The 13,583-nt window shown below is 45.0% G+C and overlaps 1 pseudogene; it reads left to right on the plus strand.

Annotated features, from left to right (window-relative positions):
- Positions 1–526: 526 nt before the first annotated feature.
- LOC127214706 (uncharacterized) overlaps positions 527–13,583 on the plus strand; it is a 28,832-nt pseudogene continuing 15,775 nt past the window's right edge.

Consider the following 13,583-nt stretch of genomic DNA (forward strand, 5'->3'; position numbering starts at 1 on the left):
CAGTGCTGGCTCCTGGCATGCAGGCTATGAGTCTGAGTCTGCCCTCACCAGTTTGAACTATCTGGCACTCTACCACCAGACTCTACTTCTCAGAAGTCAGAGCTTAGAGTGCTCTGAAGCCCTCACTTTAGCATGAGATAGAACTCTCAATATACACATAGATTGAAAGAAAGCTTTACACTGGAGAGGCCAGGGGTCTACCTACCTATGATCTTTCTATAATCTCTGTTTTATCCATCCATGGATCTTTTCTACCTTCCTATCTCTGATCTCACTCTCCGCTGTCTCTCTTTCCTTGAATCTGTCTGCCTGTCTGTCTGTCTGTCTACTCTGAAACGAGGGCTCACTGTGTAGCCCAGGCTAGTCTCATATTTACAGCAATCTTCCTGTTTCATCTTCCTGAGTTTGTTTCACCAGCCCCAATGCTTATGGGGGTGGCCATGTGAGGAACTTTCCTCCCTGAGTAGCCTTAGGAGCGGAGGCTTGAGACGAAGGGGGTAGGACAGAACTTTATCCCTTGGCACCAATGGCCTGTGGCACAGGAATAACCCATCCTGGCTGTGCTCCTGGGACAGTATGTCTGTCACTAGTGTAAGGGAAGGTTCAGTGTGGGACAAGGTTTCTGGATGAACTGAAGCACCCCGTCAATGGAGTAGACAGCTGTACTTAGACACAGCATGGCAGTCGTCCATGTTCTCGGATCAGAACATCCACAGTTGTAAAAGATGACCTCAACAAGTGTGGGCTGTATCTGCCCCAGCTGTTTCCAGGGAATCTACATCCTGATGCAGCCTCACAGAGAACCTGGGCTTCGACTGACACAGACTCCCCTCCAGTGTCCTACATCTCAGCTACCTTGGGTCCACTCACAGCAATGCTCCAATATTAACTGGAAGCAGCTAGAGGGAACAGCAGCCACTTATCCAGCGCGCAGGACTCACTCATAAACTGAAAAGAAGCTCTAACCAGCTCAAGCATGGCAAACATGGGTCTGGTAGATTACACCCATCTTCCCCACTCCCTCTGCCTTGCTGAAAACCTTAGCTTGCATTCCTAGAGTTAGCAACCAAGGTCTATGAAATAAGAAAAACAGACTTCAAAGCCCATGTAGGAAAAAGAAAACTTTCAAGCTCCTCTCAGCTCCCAAAAGCAGCCAGACAGACAAGGCTAAACAAAGGACTGGTATGTGACAGGAAGACTAAGACCAGCTAACACACCCCAGCTGTGTCAACATTTCTCTGTCCTAAACAAGAAGAGATAGCTACATCACCTCACACTTGTAAAAATCCCTGGACCAGGAGGTAATTCACAAATTTGTATGCTGACAATATCCTGCTCAATTGTATTCTGCTCAAACATACACTTAGGGTTTTATCCTAGTAACCACAGAAGCTTTGTAATCTTGAGACTTCCAGTGTTGTGGGCTTTTCCTTTAAGTGCCTCACCCCTTAGCAGTAAGACTATTCAGCTAGTTCTGGATCATGTAGAATCCTTGCTGCAGCTTGGGAGTTAAGGAAACCTTTATTTTTGCATTCAGTAGTCTCGTCTTGGACGGTGGTTGTTTTGAGGTCCCACGAACTGGGCATAACAGTCCAGTTCCTTCTTAGTCCACTTCTTCCTCCTGAGGCTGACCACCAAGGTCCAGCTAGCAGTTTATTGAAGACCAGCCATCAGAAAGTCACATTTGGATGCCCTAATTAACATCCCAGGTAATCATCCTAATATGGGTTCCTCATTTTATCATTATAAGCCACCATATGTTTACCTATGTCTCCTCTATATCCAGAGGCAGTCTTTTGTTCCCCTCAGGAGAAATATCCCCTTCACCTCTCCCTCAGGAGAAATATCCCCTTCACCTCTCCCTTGTTCCCTTGCCCGTCTCCCTCCTCCTCCATCTCCTGTCTTTGTATCTTGTTTCCTGCCCTCTGTCCTTCTAGGGAAAATAATTGTCCTGTGTGATGAGAACATGACTGTGGGTGTGTTGTGCCAATTCTGAGGTTTTCACTTGTAGCTCTAAGGTGAAGGTTTGCCCTCTGCACGTGTTCCAGCTCCGGAGGGAAGGTAACCTGGCATCAGAAGCCAGGGAATACAATAAGCTTGCAGTGCACAACAATCTCACCAGAGCTTTATTGGGAAAGGGACAGAAGGTGGCTGCCTCTCTTTGGGAGGGAATCTGGAGAGACCTGAGTAGGAAGAAAGCCTTTTATAGGCTATCTTGGACATGGACATTTCCAGGGTAGGGACTGGTGGGTTTTGGAGCTCAGGGATGTGCAGCACAGAGGTTTGATTGGTTTTAAACCTGGCAGTGAGCTCCAGACCTTTTTACCACACACAAAGACCATGGTGACAGCCACACAAATGATCAAAATTCCAGTAGTGAGAAGGGGAAGTGGACACATGATCCACTACTAACTAAAAAGCTATTTGTAATGGACAAATGCTGGGAAGGCAAACTCAGTTTTCCCCAATGTTGTGTCAATGGAATATCAACCACCATCTCAGGCAGACTTGGGCTCTTGTGCATTTTGTTGTTGTTTTGCTGATTTTGTTTCGTTGGGGTTTCTCGGTTTGTTTTGGTTTTGTTATTATGTATGATGACAAATCTGGGACAGGGAGAGACAGAGAGCATATGAAACCTGGGAGTAGGGAGGTTCATACGATCAGGGACTTGGGAGGAGAAAACTACTATGAAAACCTTTTACAAAACAGTAATTATTATAATTAATGGCGTCAAGGAGCACCACAATGCTAAAGTTATGCTCTGTGTCTTTTATTATAGGCAGTAGGGGTTCAAAAAATAATGCTGTGCTTTGGAATCTTAGAGGTCTTAACAGGGCTTTTGCCGCAAAGAGTTAAATATATCTTTGAGAGACTAAAAGTTAAAATTAATATATTTTTTTTTAATTGGGAGTAAAGGAGAGTTAGCTCATCACCATCTGTGTCAACATTCTTTAGAATAGAAGAAAGGAGATAAGCACCAATTTCCAGTTGTAAAAGTACCTGCTGGCTGTAAACATCCCCAGCTCAGGGGATAATTGGCAAACTCATGCCCTCTGGACCCCTATCTTGCTCAAATGTATCTTGCTAAAATATATAGTTAATGCTTTACTTTGTAATTTGTAAGGATCTTGAGTAACTATGGAAACTTTGCAATTTGTGGCCTTGACGCTTATGATCAATTTCTTTAAAGCTTCCCTGATTTGCCAGTGTAAATCTCATGTCCTTCCAATGGAGTGAGACCCAAGCCTCGCTGCTTGAATAAATGAAGAAATATTTGTTATTGCATCAGAGTCCAGTCTTTGTCTGTATGGGGTCTCGAGAACCTGCCATAACACCTTCACAAATTTAAGTGCATTGCAACATTTTGTTTGGGTGTGGATGTCAAGCAATTTACTAGTTCTCACTGAGTTGACAAGCACATAATACAACATAATAACAGACAAGACATTACTGAGGTTATTGAAGAGCAATCATGTCGATCTACATAATCTACATTATGTTGATAAGGAATTACAAGGGATGTATTAGAGCCAGAAATCTTTTAATGTTATTTTATGAAGTCTTCAAACAGCTAAATAATATAGGAGGTGCAGGAATAACTATGGTTTTTGCAAAATACAATGGGTGTATCTCCATGAAGCCTCCTATGCATAGGTATTAAATTCTCAGTAAAGGCTAGGGAGTATAGTTTCTGTTCCACCCAGCTTTTGCATGTGTGGGTTTTGAGTTGTTTTATTTCCTTTTCTGGGAGCCACAACTTGCAAGCCAGGGTAAACTAAGGCTATTTTTCTACGTGTCTAAAATATCAAAATAAGTGTTGACAAATTTCCATTTCCAACTGGCAGCAGGACTGTTGAAAGTGCTGATGTTGTCTAAATCCATAATTAAGTGTAGTCCTCCTGCTAGCACTGGAAAAGATGGAAGGACTAAGATATTAAGGAGGACTGGTCATTGAAAAATTACTATTTGATACTGTGATGCCAGTATTTGATTTCATTGACAGTTATTAAAGTGAAAATAACAATCTGTAGAGAAAATAGTACAGATGGCAAATGTTCCCCACCACAGTAAAAATACTGCTTGGTGGCATTTTCCAAAACAAGACTGGATTCCTGTTCATCCAGTGTCTATCTACTGCTTTCACTCTTGAAGGGAAGGCAATAAGAGACCTGAGGGAGTTTGGAAACAAAAAGCTTGATTTAGAGATTTAGAGAATATAGTCCAAGGTGTCAGTTCTTGAGGGAATTACACCAAATCACCCAATTACATTAGGTATTTACAATGATAAAAAATTTTCTGAAGAGACTGACACTACAGTTGTTGGGGTAACCAACAATGCTGGTTGTATTAGACTTGATCCCAAGCACAGAATCCATACTCAGTATTGTAATCCTTGTCCAAACCAAAGTCAGGAAGATCATAAGCTCCTCTGGAGCATTGTATACTGTCCTCTGGCTAAACTGACAGTGTTAGGGCTGTTTTTGATTATGTTTTAGCCATTCATTAGCACTGGGAGCAACAATCAGAGAAGCCTCCATTAGCAAACAACACATTTCCATAGAAATTTCCATGCTTTTCATTTCATAAAAATCATGCTTTTCCTTTTCAAAATTATTTTTTATTGTTTTTCATATCAATCCCAGTACCCTCTCCCTTCTATGACCACCCTCCAACTGCCCCTCATCCCGTTCCCCACTCACTCCCCAAGGTTGGTGAGGCATCCAGGAGAGATCATCAAAATCTCTCAAGTCATTAGAAGACAGGAAAATGACCCAAAGGACAAAGACTTCAGAAATGTAACAATATACATATATACATTTCTCACTAACAGACATATACCTGAAATGTCTTGACTAAAGGTAGAACCGTAATGTGCAATATGATAAAATATCCTAAGTTGTATCAACATTCAAAATATGTACTTACATCCAGACAGTTTTATATTTCTGTGCAAAACATCATAAGCAGAAAGAGGACCCGAACAGTCCAAATACAAGAATCTAACAACTTAGGTTATCAAGGATCTAGCAATTCAAATTATCTATAGCTAACAGTTGCTAAACTTAGTTCACTAGATAATATGTAAATCTGGCAGTATACCATCCTAACCATACCTTTCCCACCCATATCCAAAACTTACCTAAAAGAGATACCCGAGTCTGAGCATCACCTTCCATACCCTGTCCTAAAGAACTAAAACCCAACCCTATGCAGGTGTATATTATCCCCTAAGGCAACAAAAGTCTGGAGAGGACCTGCTGTAACATTTGTAGCCAGTCTCTGCTTGGCAGGAGATGCTTGACTGAAGTTCTCATCTGAAGCTGTGGCCACAGTGTAACAAGAAGGTGCACCCTTTCAGCCAGCTAGTCTGGAGATGTCTCCAGCTTTATACTCCCAACCTGGTTTTAGGGTGATGTTTGTTTGTTCAGAGGCATCAAGTGGAATCAAATGGAATAGATGAAATGGGCCCCATCTTCCTTCGGGAGACTTCAAAGATTGCTGTTAGGAACGTTTTTGTTTGCTGTGGAGGACTTAAACATTAATATCAGCACAGAAAGCTTAACTTCAATAGGTGGACATTCAGGGAAAGGTAACAATAAGGATGGGTTAAGAATGAAGAAAATTGGGATTTTACAGATATTAGAGTCCTAGATTTTGTTTCCTTTTGTCTTACACGAATGGCTTTTGATATGAGACAGAAACTCTGAATTTTCTTCAAACAACATGTTTGAACTTGGAGAAAGGAGGGTCAAGTTCAACTCCAAAGCCAGATATGATTTTTATGTATATAGGGACTATGACTGTGCTAGGAGGTAAGAGGATATGAGTATACTATAAGTATTTTAACATAGCATTAGATTCTCCTTTGTTTGATGGTTCTGTCTGGATAGCTACCCTCTCCTCTTTAGGCATATACATGCTCTGTGTCTTTGTGCTTTTTTTGGAGATGGGGTTTTTTTCTTCATCCCAGGAAAGATCAAAACACTCCTTTTACCTTTGTGAGGTCTCCATACATCTCCTGGGATATACCTTGGTGGACGATCTTTCTTTTCTCACCATCAAGAGGTTTCTCCTCTTAAAATCAGATGTTGATCATCTGTGATGGTATCCAGAGCTTTTCTTCTCCTGTAGAAACAAAGAGGAAACACCTACCACAGTGTAACACATATCTTGGTTTCCATACCAAGGTCAATGCATCCTTGAAGTACAGCAGCTGGTTTAGTGCAGAAAGTTGTTTTCTGTTGTTCAGTGTCTTACTGCAACTGTTTTCCCCTTCTCATTATCATGAGACAGTTTAATGTTAGTAAAGCATTAAGTAATCTCTGTGTGTGTGTGTGTGTGTGTGTGTGTGTGTGTGTGTGTGTGTGTTTTAGGGGGGCAGGGGGTGGCAGGTCTTGGTTCCTCCAACCTGCTTATAGAGCATTTCCTTTAAAGTGCAATTAGATCTCTCAAGTAGTGCTTGTCCTGTGGGATTGTGTGGTATACCAGCTTTATGCTTTATGTTATAATATTCAAAAGAACATTACAATTTGATGGACACATATGCCAGAGCCTTGTCAGTTATTTGTGCAGGTAACCCATAATTGCCATTACCTCTAAGAGGTGTTTGATATCAGAGTCAGACTTTTCAGAACTCAGAGCAGTGGCCCATTGAAATCCTGAAAATGGGGCACATAGTTTAGTTTTCCAAATTCTGCAAAGTGAAACCATCCATTTGCCAGATTCCTCTTCTAGGTATACCTTTAGGATTGCTACCTGGAGGTATAGGAGTTTGTTACAGAATGGACAAGTAGGATATTAATTTATTTATTTGATATATCCTTAGCTTGTTGCCGATGGAAAAATCCTTTTTTAAAATTTTTTTTTGCTGTCTTTTTTTTTTTTTTTTTTTTTTTTTTGGTGTGTTTTTTATGAAACTCTGAGACCTCTAGCACACTTCCTTTAATTCGCAATCCATTTCATCAGCTGGTAGATTCATATGGGGATCTTGTTATGTGTAGGTGTTTCCTGCCTGTCTGGACCCACAGCCACAGGAGCCCCCAAATAACACACAGAGGCGCTGTATTTGATATAAAGCTGCTGGCCAGTTACTAATTTCTTATGAAAAACCCCCACTATGCTTATTGCCTGTTTCAACTGCTCTTGCTAATTTGCCAGGGTCAAGCTATGAGAAAAGTACAGGAGGGAACCAGGTGCTGCTCTCATCCAACGCCAACAAAGTATCTGTGGCCTGCAGCTTGGACTAAAGCAAGGTCAGCAGGACAGTGTCCAGTATGCTGAGATAGTCATAACTGAATTCTTTGTATTCTTTGTGTCCAACCCAAATAACCAACTGTCCTTGGTTAACTACAACTGCTACATTTAGATGAAACAATGAAGTCCCTGTAACCATGCTTCTGCTTCTGTAAGCCTGCTTCTTGCTACACCAACCTTATATAAATTGCATATGCTTTAACCAGGCACGCCTCTCTCAGTCTCTCGAAAGACTAGGGCGTCCATAGGTACCTGTGTGTAAACAATAAATAACCTCTTGCACTTGCATCCAGTGGTCCGGTCTCGTCTCTTGGGGGCAAGGGCCTTCCCCCTGACAGGCTCCACAAACTCTTGGGGTCTTTCATTGGAGGTTCCACCGAGATTGGAGACCCTTCCCCTGGAGACTGACACTGACACCCACTGGGAGGTAAGCTGGCCAGCGCTTAATTTCTGTTCTTTGTTGTCTTGTTCATACGTCTTTTACTTGTTGCTTGTTGCGCAGCGATTGGTAATTGGCTAGGCTAGTCGAGTCTGTAGGTGGCTTGAGAAGGAGCTGACGAGCTCAGACTTCTACCCGCCACCCTGGGAGACGTCTCAGGGATCTGGGGCTCCCGATTTTTCGGAGCCCACAACGAGTCCCAGGGATTCGTGGTTTTGGAGGGGCCAGAGGGCTTAAGACCCTCTGTGCCTCCAACTCAGTATCTGGTTTCGGTTTTACGCCGAAGTCGCGCAGCACGTCTCTGTGCCGGCTGTCTCTCTGATCTGTTTGCCTTGTCTATTTACTTGCTTCTTTATTTTGAAAAAGACATGGGACAATCTGTAACTACCCCTTTGAGTCTGACCCTAGGTCACTGGAGCGACCCCAGGGCCGAGTGTACAACCAGTCAATGGACGTAAAGAAAAAAGAGATGGCAAGTCCTGTGTGCTTCTGAATGGCCGACATTTAACGTCGGCTGGCCCCGTGATGGGACTTTCGACCTTGGTATTATCTTGCAGGTAAAGGAATGAGTCTTCGATGCCGGGCCCCATGGACACCCTGACCAGGTGGCCTATATTGTCACCTGGGAAAATCTGGCCTCTGACCCACCCTCTTGGGTGGCTCTCTTTGTCAACTCCAAACCCCCTTCTAAATCTTTCCCCGAGACTGATGTGGCCCCACTTTCACAGGGACCCACTGCTCCTCCTTTGCCTTCTTCTGTACCACTCATTCCCTCTCCAGGCTTCTGCCAAATCTCAATTATATCCTGTCCTCAAGAAAGAGAAAACCCTTCACTCCAAACCTATTCTTCCTGCTGATGAGTCTGATCTTATAGATTTACTTTCAGAAGACGGAATCACCCCCCTTATCAGCCCCCTACCCAGGGCACTGTAGGTGGCGGTGATGCCCGGCAAAGGGGTCCGGACAAACCAGACAGTACCAGTACCACTCCTGCCCTGGACAACGGACAAGAAGACACTACTGCAGACTCCCCAGTAGCTGGCAGACTCAGTGGTAGAAGGGAGACAGCCACAGAAGGAACCTCCCGAGCCTTTCCCCTGCGCCAGACTGCCGGACCAGGAGGCCAATTTCAATACTGGCCTTTCTCGGCGTCCGACCTCTATAATTGGAAATCTAACAACCCCTCCTTCTCCAAAGACCCTGTAGCTCTCTCTAATCTAATTGAATACATCCTAATAACCCATCAACCCACTTGGGATGACTGCCAACAGCTTTTGCAGGTCCTTCTAACCTCAGAAGAAAAACAACGTGTCTTCCTGGAGGCTCGAAAGAACGTCTTAGGAGATGATGGGAGACCCACTCAGTTGCCTAATGAAACTGAGGAAGCTTTTCCCCTAAATCGTCCTGATTGGGACTTCAATACTGCTGCCGGTAGGGGACACCGGCGCCTTTATCGCCAGTTGCTCATAGCGGGCCTCCGCGGCGCTGGACACCGTCCCACGAATTTGGCTCAGGTAAGACAGATAACCCAGGGACTGAAGGAAACTCCGACTGCATTTTTGGAGAGGCTAAAGGAAGCCTACCATATGTACACACCCTTTGATCCTGATAGTAATGAACAAAGGGGCAATGTTTCTATGGCTTTCATTTGGCAGTCGGCTCCAGATATTAGGACTAAGTTGCAGAGACTAGATAATTTACAAGATTATAGCCTGCAGGATCTCGTAAAGGAAGCAGAAAAGATCTTTAATAAGAGAGAAACACCTGAGGAAAAAGAAAGAAGACTTAAAAAGTTGCAGGAGGAAAGAGAGGGCAAATTAAAAAAGGAGCTAGAAGAGAGAGAGAGAAAAAAAGAGATCGTAAAAACCGGAAAGAATTAAGCAAAATCCTGGCCACTGTAGCTCAGAATAATCATAATGCAGGAAGTCAGGAAAGAAAGGGAGAAGAAAGGAGGCCCAGGGTAGATCGAGACCAGTGTGCCTACTGTAAAGAAAAAGGCCATTGGGTCAAAGATTGCCCTAAGAGACCTAAAACTCAGAGGCATGGAGACAGACTCCCAAGACCAACTCAGCTTCTAGCCCTAGATGAGGACTAGGGCAGTCGGGGCCAGGAACCCCCCCCTCCCCTGAGCCCAGGCTAACCTTAAGAGTCGGGGGCAGCCAGTGACCTTCCTGGTGGACACTGGAGCCCAACATTCAGTTCTCACTGAAACGAACGGGCTATTGAGTACCAAAACAGCTTGGGTAGAAGGAGCCACCAGAGAAAAACAATACCGATGGACCACGGAGAGGAAAGTTCATCTCGCATCAGGTAAAGTCTCACATTCCTTTTTCGCATGTACCGGACTGTCCATATCCATTACTGGGTCGAGATCTACTGACTAAATTAAAAGCACAGATCCATTTTGAAGGATCAGGAGCTAAAGTCTCTGGCCCACAAGGGGCTCCACTTCAAATACTGACTTTACAATTGGAAAATGAATATAGACTTTTTAAAAAGCCTCCTGAACATCAGGAAGGAATGGACTTATGGTTAAAACAACACCCCCTGGCCTGGGCAGAAACAGGGGGCATGGGGCTGGCCATACAACAGTCACCCCTAATAATTCTCCTGAAGGCAACAGCCACCCCTGTCTCAATTAAACAGTATCCTATGTCAAATGAGGCATATCAAGGAATCAAGCCTCACATTAAGAGACTATTAGACCAAGGGATCTTGATCCCCTGCCGATCCCCATGGAACACTCCACTTCTGCCTGTAAAGAAGCCAGGAACCGGGGATTACAGGCCAGTCCAAGATCTTAGGGAAGTCAATAAGCGAGTGGAGGACATTCACCCCACGGTGCCAAATCCCTATAACCTACTAAGCACCCTGCCTCCTACTCATCCCTGGTACACTGTTCTGGACTTGAAAGATGCTTTCTTCTGCCTGAGGCTGAGCCCCCCAGAGCCAGCCTTTATTTGCTTTTGAATGGAAGGATCCAGAACTGGGCATTTCAGGGCAATTGACCTGGACACGCCTACCCCAGGGGTTCAAGAATAGCCCCACTCTCTTTGACGAGGCCCTTCACCAAGACCTGGCAGATTTGCGGATCAAGCATCCATCTCTGATCCTGCTGCAATACGTGGATGACCTCCTCCTTGCAGCCACCACTGAACAGGACTGCACAACAGGTACTGGGGCCCTATTACGAACACTGGGGAACCTGGGGTATCGAGCCTCTGCCAAAAGGCTCAAATATGTAGACAGGAAGTCACCTATTTGGGATACAAGCTAATGGATGGGCAAAGATGGTTGACACCTGCCCGCAAAGAAACTATATCTCGTATACCCATCCCCCAAAACCAACGTCAACTTAGGGAATTTTTGGGGACTGCAGGCTTCTGTAGACTCTGGATTCTGGGGTTCACAGAAATAGCGGCCCCCCTTACCCGCTAACCAAGCAAGACACACCTTTTAAATGGACTGAGGAACAACAGCAGGCTTTTGATGCTATCAAGCGGGTCCTGTTGTCCTCACCAGCCCTGGGCTTGCCAGATGTCACCAAGCTTTTTGAACTCTTTGTTGATGAAAAACAGGGCTATGCAAAAGGAGTCTTAACCCAAAGGTTAGGACCCTGGAGACGGCCCATTGCCTACTTGTCTAAGAAATTAGACCCAGTTGCATCAGGATGGCCTCCATGTCTCCGGGATGGTGGCAGCGATTGCAGTCCTAATCAAGGATGCCACCAAATTGACTCTGGGACAGCCAATGACCATACTGGCGCCAGACGCAGTTGAGTCCCTCATCCGTCAGCCACCAGATAGATGGCTATCTAACGCCCGTCTAACTCACTATCAATCCCCTGCTCCTGGATGTAGACAGGGTTCAGTTTGGGCCAATAGTAACCCTGAACCCAGCCACCTTGTTACCGCTGCCAGAGGGACCAGCCTCCCATGACTGTCAGCAGATCCTTGCAGAGATGCATGGAATGTGGCCTGATCTGACCGATCAGCCCTTGAACGATGCAGACTACACCTGGTTCACAGATGGCAGCAGCTACTTGCTAAATGGTGAGAGACGGGCAGGGTCTGCAGTGACGAATGCCTCAGAGGTCATATGGGCCACTGCACTCCCCGGAGGCACCTCTGCTCAGTGAGCTGAACTCATTGCTCTGACTCAGGCTCTCCAGATGGCAGCAGGTAAGAAGCTTAATGTGTACACTGATAGCCGGTATGCCTTTGCCACTGCCCATGTCCATGGAGAAATTTATCGGAGAAGGGCCTTTTTAACATCAGAAGGCAAAGAAATCAAAAATAAAAATAAAATCTTGACATTATTAAAGGCCCTGTTCCTTCCTAAGAAATTGAGTATAATGCATTGCCCTGGACATCAAAAGGGGAAAGCCTGGAGGCAAAAGGAAATAGCCTGGCTGATGAAGCAGCCAAACAAGCAGCCTTAGGCCCCCAACTATATAACCATATAGCCAATATAACCATATTGACTGAAAAGGAAACAGCTAAGACTCCAGATTGAGACTATGATGAAACGGATTTGGACATTGTTCAGAAACTAGGTGCAGATTATGACCCCAATCGGCAATGCTGGGTCTACCAAGGAAAGACCATACTGCCTATAAAAATGGCAAGAATATTAATAGACCACCTCCATAAACTGACTCATCTGAGCACCAAAAAAATGAAAACTTTGCTAGATAGACAAGAAATTGAAACTTACCTTCCCAATCGGAATTTATTACTGGAACAAGTAACTGCTAACTGTCTGGCCTGTGCCCAGATCAACCAAGGAAAAACCAAACTGGATCCTGGGACCCGGCTTCATGGCCATAGGCCTGGTGTCCATTGGGAAATAGACTTTACTGAAGTCAAACCTGGAATGTATGGTTATAAATATTTACTGGTTTTTATAGACACCTTTTCAGGATGGATGGAAGCGTTTCCTACCAAACATGAGACTGCAAAAATGGTCACCAAGAGACTATTGGAAGAAATCTTTCCCAGATATGGGATGCCACAGGTAATAGGATCAGACAATGGGCCTGCCTTCGTCTCCCAGGTAAGTCAGCTGGTTGCCAGGTTGCTGGGGATAAATTGAAAATTACATTGTGCTTACAGACCCCAGAGTTCAGGACATGTAAAAAGAATGAATAGAACCATTAAGGAGGCTTTATCCAAATTAACGCTTGAAACTGGCTCTAAGGACTGGGTACAACTCCTACCTCTGGCCCTCTATCAGGCCAGAAACACTCCAGGCCCTCATGGCCTAACTCCCTTTGAAATCCTATATGGCAGTCCACTGCCAGCTGCATCATTCTTTGATGCTGGCATTTCTGATTTTGCAACACCCCCTCCATGCAGGCACATCTACGAGCCTTACAGATAGTCCAAGAAGAGGTCTGGAAACCTCTGGCGGCCGCATCCGGGAGGAACAAAGAACCCCTTGTCAGCCCCATTCTTTCCAGATTGGCGATTCTGTCTGGGTTCGGAGACATCAGACTAAGAACTTAGAGCCCCGCTGGAAGGGCCCCTACACTGTGCTCCTGACAACTCCCACCGCCCTGAAAGTGGACGGGATTGCTGCCTGGATCCACACATCCCACGTGAAGGCCAGACAACCAGAACATCGGACCCAGGACCAGGCCCCATCTGAAACAACATGGAAAGTTCAACGCTCTCAAAACCCCCTTAAAGATAAGACTTTTACGTTCACAATATTAGCAAGCATGCTTTTGTACATAGGTTTAAATGCTTCTGAAGCGAGATCTCCCCATGCCTCCCCCCCCCTCCCCCGCTCTTGACCTGGCAAGTGATTTCCCAAACTGGTCAACCTCTGGCCTTAATCTACCTGGCACCTGGTGGCCTAGTCTCACCCCTGACTTTTGCCAACTAGC

The sequence above is a fragment of the Phodopus roborovskii genome, unplaced genomic scaffold (assembly GCF_943737965.1).
Source record: "Phodopus roborovskii unplaced genomic scaffold, PHOROB, whole genome shotgun sequence".
Lineage (NCBI taxonomy): Eukaryota > Metazoa > Chordata > Mammalia > Rodentia > Cricetidae > Phodopus > Phodopus roborovskii.